The sequence below is a fragment of the Alligator sinensis genome, unplaced genomic scaffold (genome assembly GCF_000455745.1).
Source record: "Alligator sinensis unplaced genomic scaffold, ASM45574v1 scaffold1129_1, whole genome shotgun sequence".
NCBI classification, from domain to species: Eukaryota; Metazoa; Chordata; order Crocodylia; family Alligatoridae; genus Alligator; species Alligator sinensis.
In genome coordinates this window covers 171514-177445 of record NW_005842580.1, presented here as the reverse complement: position 1 = coordinate 177445, position 5932 = coordinate 171514, and the positions used below count along the sequence as shown (strand labels likewise).

The 5932-nt window shown below is 47.1% G+C and overlaps 1 protein-coding gene across 4 annotated transcripts in view; it reads left to right on the top strand.

Moving 5' to 3' along the window:
* The first annotated feature begins 410 nt into the window (after positions 1-410).
* The window catches only part of FOXJ2 (forkhead box J2), a 39908-nt gene continuing 34386 nt past the window's right edge, over positions 411-5932 (top strand). For 3 of the 4 annotated variants that reach the window (XM_025214396.1, XM_025214397.1, XM_006032618.3), the window contains exon 1: positions 411-532. The gene's annotated coding sequence lies outside the window, so the exon portion shown is untranslated. Of the gene's footprint in view, positions 533-3793; positions 3944-5932 lie in introns of all 4 variants that reach the window. The other variant, XM_025214395.1, reaches the window with a different exon arrangement.

The following is a 5932-nucleotide window of genomic DNA, read 5'->3' as shown; positions in this document are numbered from 1 at the left end:
TGGCCGGGCAGTGGGGATCGGCCCCCGCCCCGGGGCCGCGGTGCTGCCCCGCCATTATTTACTTGACAGCTGCCTCGGCCCCCCCACCCCGCCGCGGCCGGAGGAGGTAAGGGGGCAACCCCTGCCCACGCCTGCCCTGGCGCGGGGAGCCGGGCGGCCCCGGCCTAGCCTCGATTTTTCTTCCCTCCCCCTCAAGAGAGGCTTGTCCAAGGGGAAAGGAAAGCGCGAGAAGAGGCCGTCTCCTGGGAGCGCCACCCCTGAAATAGCTGGTGGCTAAAAGGGGAGACGGGAGAGGAGGCTCCTCTGCGTCCTAGGATAATGCCAGGGACTTGAGGGGGGGCTGGCAACCCTTTTTTGCCCCTCAGCGTTTCTGGTTTCATCCGCTGCCCCTTCAGCCTCCTCGCGTGTCTGGAGGAAGTAGCTGGTGGCGGCGCCCCTGGGATGGGGCCCAGCGGAGGAGCGTGAAGGGCTGCCCCCCAAAAAGCCAGCGCTGGACACCAGCCCCCTCCCTGCAGACAATCTTCCAGACAGAGTGAGTGACCACATGACATCACCTTTCGCTCCCCCCTGCCTCTTCTTCCCTTTCCCCTTCTCCTGTCTCTTGCCCTTTTTCCTCCTCGTGGCCTTCCCATGTCTTTTCTGTCTGGCCTTCTTGGTATTTTTTCCTTTTCTCCATCTTCTCTGTCTCCTTGTTTCTGAACCCTGCTTCCCCTCCCCTCCCCATTCCTCTTTCTCCATATGCCTTTTCCAGCTCTGTCACTAATCGTCATCTTGTATTCGTTATAAAGAGTTGTGCTGATTTCTCTTTCCAAGCGAATTGCTTCTGGGGGACCATAGTGCTCCCCCCGAATTGCAACAAGCCTTCTGTCTTTTTCCCCTTCCACTTCCTCAGAAGGCTGTATTGACTTTCTCCTGCGCTCACCTTTCATCATTACTCACATTAAATGAATTTCTATCATCCAGAGGTCAATGGGGAAGATCACATTGACTGAACAGGCTTTGGAGAGGCAGGGTGAATGCTAGTGCCTGTGCCCTGAGCTGTGTGTCATGCTGCACTCATGGGGTTGTGGGTGTGAATCCTGGCCTTATTGCCTGGGGTGTGGATTGTGCTGTGCTTGGGTGGCTGGGGTGCACATGAATCCTGGTGCTAGAGCCCTAGGACGCTGAGGAGCTGAGCCTGCAAATCTCAGAGCTACTAGTACTTTGGGACGTGGAGCCCTCTGCACTCGGGGGCTAAGGGTTTGAGTGGTGGTCTTGCCTGTGGGTCCTATTGGGCGTGGGGTCTAAGAAGGGGAATCCTAGTAGTGTGGGTGGAAGCCTTTTTGAAAGCTCAGGGGATCTGTTCCATCACTATTATCAGTCCTATGTTGCTCCCTCTGGGTGAAGAGTCATGGGGAGCAGACCTTCAGTGCATGGGACAGTTAAATGCCACACCAAGTGAGCTCTGACACCAGGACAGCCCAGCCGTCCTCCCCCCACCCCCCCAGTAAGCATAGTTGCCCTGGGTCATTCATTGGGAAATCTGGTTAAAGGGAGACTTCACCAGGGAGGAAGTGAATGTAGGTCCTGTGAGCAGATGCTCCACCCCAAATACTTTGTCGCTCACCTGAGAGCTCTCTTTCTGTATTCAACACTAGTGCAGACTTCATTATGGCATGTCACTCCCCTGAGACAATTTTGAGGAAATCCAAGACCGGAGTATCCCTAGCCCTGACAAATACTGGCTCAATATCCAGAAAGGGACTGCATAGTGAAAGGGAAATTCCAGAATGAGGATCAAGGGGGATTTCTTGGTGTGGCTGGGCAGGAAACTCTGTCCGTGGAATACCAGGTGCCCCCAAGGTGACAGCCCCTTCTGCCATGGCATTTTGCCCTCCCTCTTCTCCGTAGCATGGCACAGTGGTTTGTCCAGAGAGAGCCTGAACCCATAATGCATGTTTTCTATATGTGCTGTCAGATGCCCTCCCACCTGTTGCCCTCTGGTTATGCAATCAGACTGTTTTGAGTGGAGGCATGTTATCTAGTGCTAGGAAGGAGATAACTGAGGCATTTTGGCCTTTGCACATTCAAGGGGGTTTGCTAGCTTTTCCTGCTCTCGGGGTTAATTTACCTTCCTCTGCCTTCACTCTCACAAAAATGACTTGACATTTTTCTAGTGTCTTTGGTTCTGATGGATGCCAAAGCACTTGCAGAATGCATATACCACCCTTGCAGAATGCATATACCACCCTTGCAGAAGTCTCCTCCTCCCCCTTCCCAGCACATATATTTTTTTTATGGGTGTATAACATTATTGTAATTTAATATTTTTCTCAGTTGTCATAATGAAAGACTAGAGTTTAAATTTTTGTGCCTGGGCTTTAAATATTCATGACAAAGATGCAAAGCTGATTGTGGTGCGTTCTGTGTGTGTGTGTGTGTGTGTGTGTGTGTGTGTGTGTGTGTGTGTGTGTGTAATTGTTTGTTGTTTGTACGGTAATCACTAAAGGAGTGTATTCAGTGCTATTTCAAGCACAAAAATTAAAGCAATCTCAGCCCTAAAGAGCTTGCAATTTGAAAGACAGACTAGCAGAAGCCAGGAGATGCTGGTAAACTGAGAAGAGGGGATAAACTTAGAGGTGCATGGTACACATGAATTGTTACTTGGGTCTGAAATGCAGCTGCCTCTGAGGTGGAATGCTGCAGCCATCCTGCCCCAGCGATGGGATATAAAGGTGCTAATAGAAGGGAAAGGGAAGAATGTTATGTATTTCCATAAATATGAAAGTCTTCACAGGCAAATTTAAATCTTTGCCTATAGGAGTTTTGGCTAAGACTTTCCTAAAATATAGATTTTTGAATCCTTATTCAGACACTTAAATTGGTGACCCTGATTCTCCAAAGAACTCTGCAGCTCTCGATTGACTTTGGGGAGAGCTGGGTGATGCTCAGCATTTTGAAAATGAGACCATTTATTTAATTGCCCAAATATAGATTTAGAAGTTTAAATTCAGGCACTCAGGATAGCAAATCTTGGCTTTGCAGTATAAGCAATCCGATCTCTTTGAATGCCCTCAGCTCCCGAGGAAGTCAGTGAGGGTCTGAGGATACACAGCACTCTTCTGGGTCAGGCCCTAAATGAGATTAAATGAGAGGGTCTGGAGAGGAGTAGAAGGAGGATTATGCTGTTGTGGTTCTGTGGTAGAATTTTTTGCCTGCTTTGTGGAAGACCTGGGTTCAATTCCCTGCCGTATATAAACCTGCTGTTTTGGTTCAGTGGTAGAATTCATGCCTGCCTTCCTGGACACGTATATATTTCCTGCCTCAGGCAGGGAGTTGGGCTAGATGACCTCTGGAGGTCCCTTCCAGCCTTGTGACTCTATGACATTCTGTGACATAACAATGAAAGATCACATGATGACATTCATGTTAAGTACATGTCTTGGTTCTTGTTTGAGTTTTGTTTTCAAATCCATGGGCCTATGGACAGCATCTGGGATCTGGGTAAGGGGTCGGGCAAATCTGTATGTGGCTGAAATGGCACGGATTGTTTAAGGAGGCTGAGTGGTATTACCTGTTCTGGGATTTGGCTACATCTCCCAATCCTTGCAAAAATTATTGATGCTTCTGCTCAAAGTGTATAACTTCTTTTTTGTTTGTGGGAAATGGTTTACTGACTTTGAGTGCTGGGGCGATCTGGAGGCTGTTCCTGGAGAAATGTTCTTTTAGGCATCAGCCATGTACCACCAGCCCTGCCACTGTGTAGCCACCTCTAGTAGGGAGTTTGATTTTTTTTTTTTTTGTTACACTTCAGACCTTTGGCTTTGGTGCTGAAAATGCTAGAAGGGAGACTTCACAGACAGATATCCATATTGCACCAGCACTGAAGAGCTTGACTTGAAGAAATAATTCCCTCCATGCAGCTGTGAGATAGGAATGGCTTTTGGTCATTCCTAATCAAGAGGTGAAAGGCTTTCTCTCATTTTCCCATTCTTCCCCAATAACCATGCCCTCTCCCCAGCCTAGACCAGAATCACAGTCTTACAGTCAGGGCCCTATACATCTTGGAGTTCTTTAGCCAGCAAATTGTGCTTCAGAACTGTGCTTATATTCTTTTAAATAAATCATTTCTCTAGCCTGAACGTTTGTGAAGATAACTTTGAAAATATTAACCGAGTGGCCATGTCCGCAGAGAGCTTGAAGCAGCATCTCTGAGACACTGACTGCTCTTTCTGTAATTTCTCCCTTGTCATGTTAACCTGACACAAAGATGGCCATAAACATAATCCACAGCAAGCAATATTGCCATTTTAGCAGAAACACCCAGCGAATGTGGATATCTTACAATTACCACCTGCCTGCCACTCTTTCACAGATGTCTATAACCCCAACTGTTCCCTCTTCAGGTATCAAAATCTCTAGCTTCTCTGTGAACATTTGTACTATGATGCAGCAATGCAACTTGCAAGCAGAAATCTACAGTATATTAAAAGTGAAACCATGGGGACAGTGCAAGACCAATTGAATTTAATACAAAAATGAATAGCACCAAGGAGACTCTGCCCAGTAAACTGGTTCTTTTCCTATTTACTACATTCTGACACTTCCATTTTAAAATTTCAGTGGAGTTGGTGCAGAATATCCAGTATGTCTCATAACCCAGAGATCCTGCAGTGGAGTTTAGGACTGGTTTGCTGTAGTGGATTCTCTGTGGTTCATTGAGATGTGAAAGGCTCCTGTCCCATCCTTCTATTCCTCATCCCAGCACGGGGCCTGATTTGGATTGGCTTATTGTCTCCTTGCAGTGTCTCGTTACACTGCCTCTTCTCACCCTATGGCAGCCCCCTTCTCAAATCCCTTCACTGGCTTCCTATCTGGTATCGCACCATATTCAAGTTCCTCCCCTGCATGTTTCCACCCTGCCTACATCTCTGCTCTCATTTCCTCCTATACTCCTGTACTCCTCCCAGTTCTCTCTACTGCTCTGCTTTTCTTTCTCCTCACTACACTTTTGGCACTTTCTCCTGTTGCCCTGTATGTCTAGGACACACACCCTGTCCTCATACGTGCCAAGTGCCCTCCATCTTCTCCTTAAGACGCTTTTCTTCCAAAAACTCTCCCTTTCTATGAACCATTGCCTTTCCCTGCCTTTTCTTACCTTTGGATTATATCAAGTGCCATGTCCTTTTATGCAGCTATACAATGAATAAACATTCTGATCCTTCTGAAGTAGCTAGTCCTGCCAGCCTGGAGCTAGCAGTGTTGCTTTAGAAGTGACAGGCTCCATAATCCATCTGACTCACCCACTCTCCCACCCTTCCTCTTCTTCCCCCCCCTTCAGGTGCAGCTGGACTTTAATGGGTGATCTAAAGTTAAAAGGCCTGAGGTTGCATTTTCTGATTCTCCTGGATTCCTTTCAGCCCTGCAGGATCTTAAGCTTGGATTGGAACCCTAGAAGTGAAAGATTTGGGCAGGCTTCCATTTCCCTCATCCCTCTGAGCCAGCCACTTCAACTGATACAGAGCTGGGTTAAAATAAGTGACCTGTAAAGGGAAAAAGAATGGAACCATGCTGCTCTCTTTATGTATGAAGGAGCCTGAAAAAATGGTGGGGGATAAAATGAGGGTTGTGGGGAGAGGTTCTTATATAGATTGAAACAAATCTATATTTCCTTGTTTTTATACATTAGAAATAGAGGCCTTGGTCACACAGTTTTTGTCTAGCTGACTAGGGTAGAACTGGTAGAATTCTATAGCCTCATATTATTGTTGGATTTTTGGTTGTAGTCATGTTGGTCTAAGCTTGCTAAGAACTTTTTTCCAACTACTCAGTCGGTCTAATAAAAGATATCACATCTACCCAAAGAACCTTGCCTGCCTATAACCTCATAAGTATTAAAGTGGTGAAATCTGTACACTTGAGGAAGAGACCAGAGCCTTCGCAGTCCTGCACA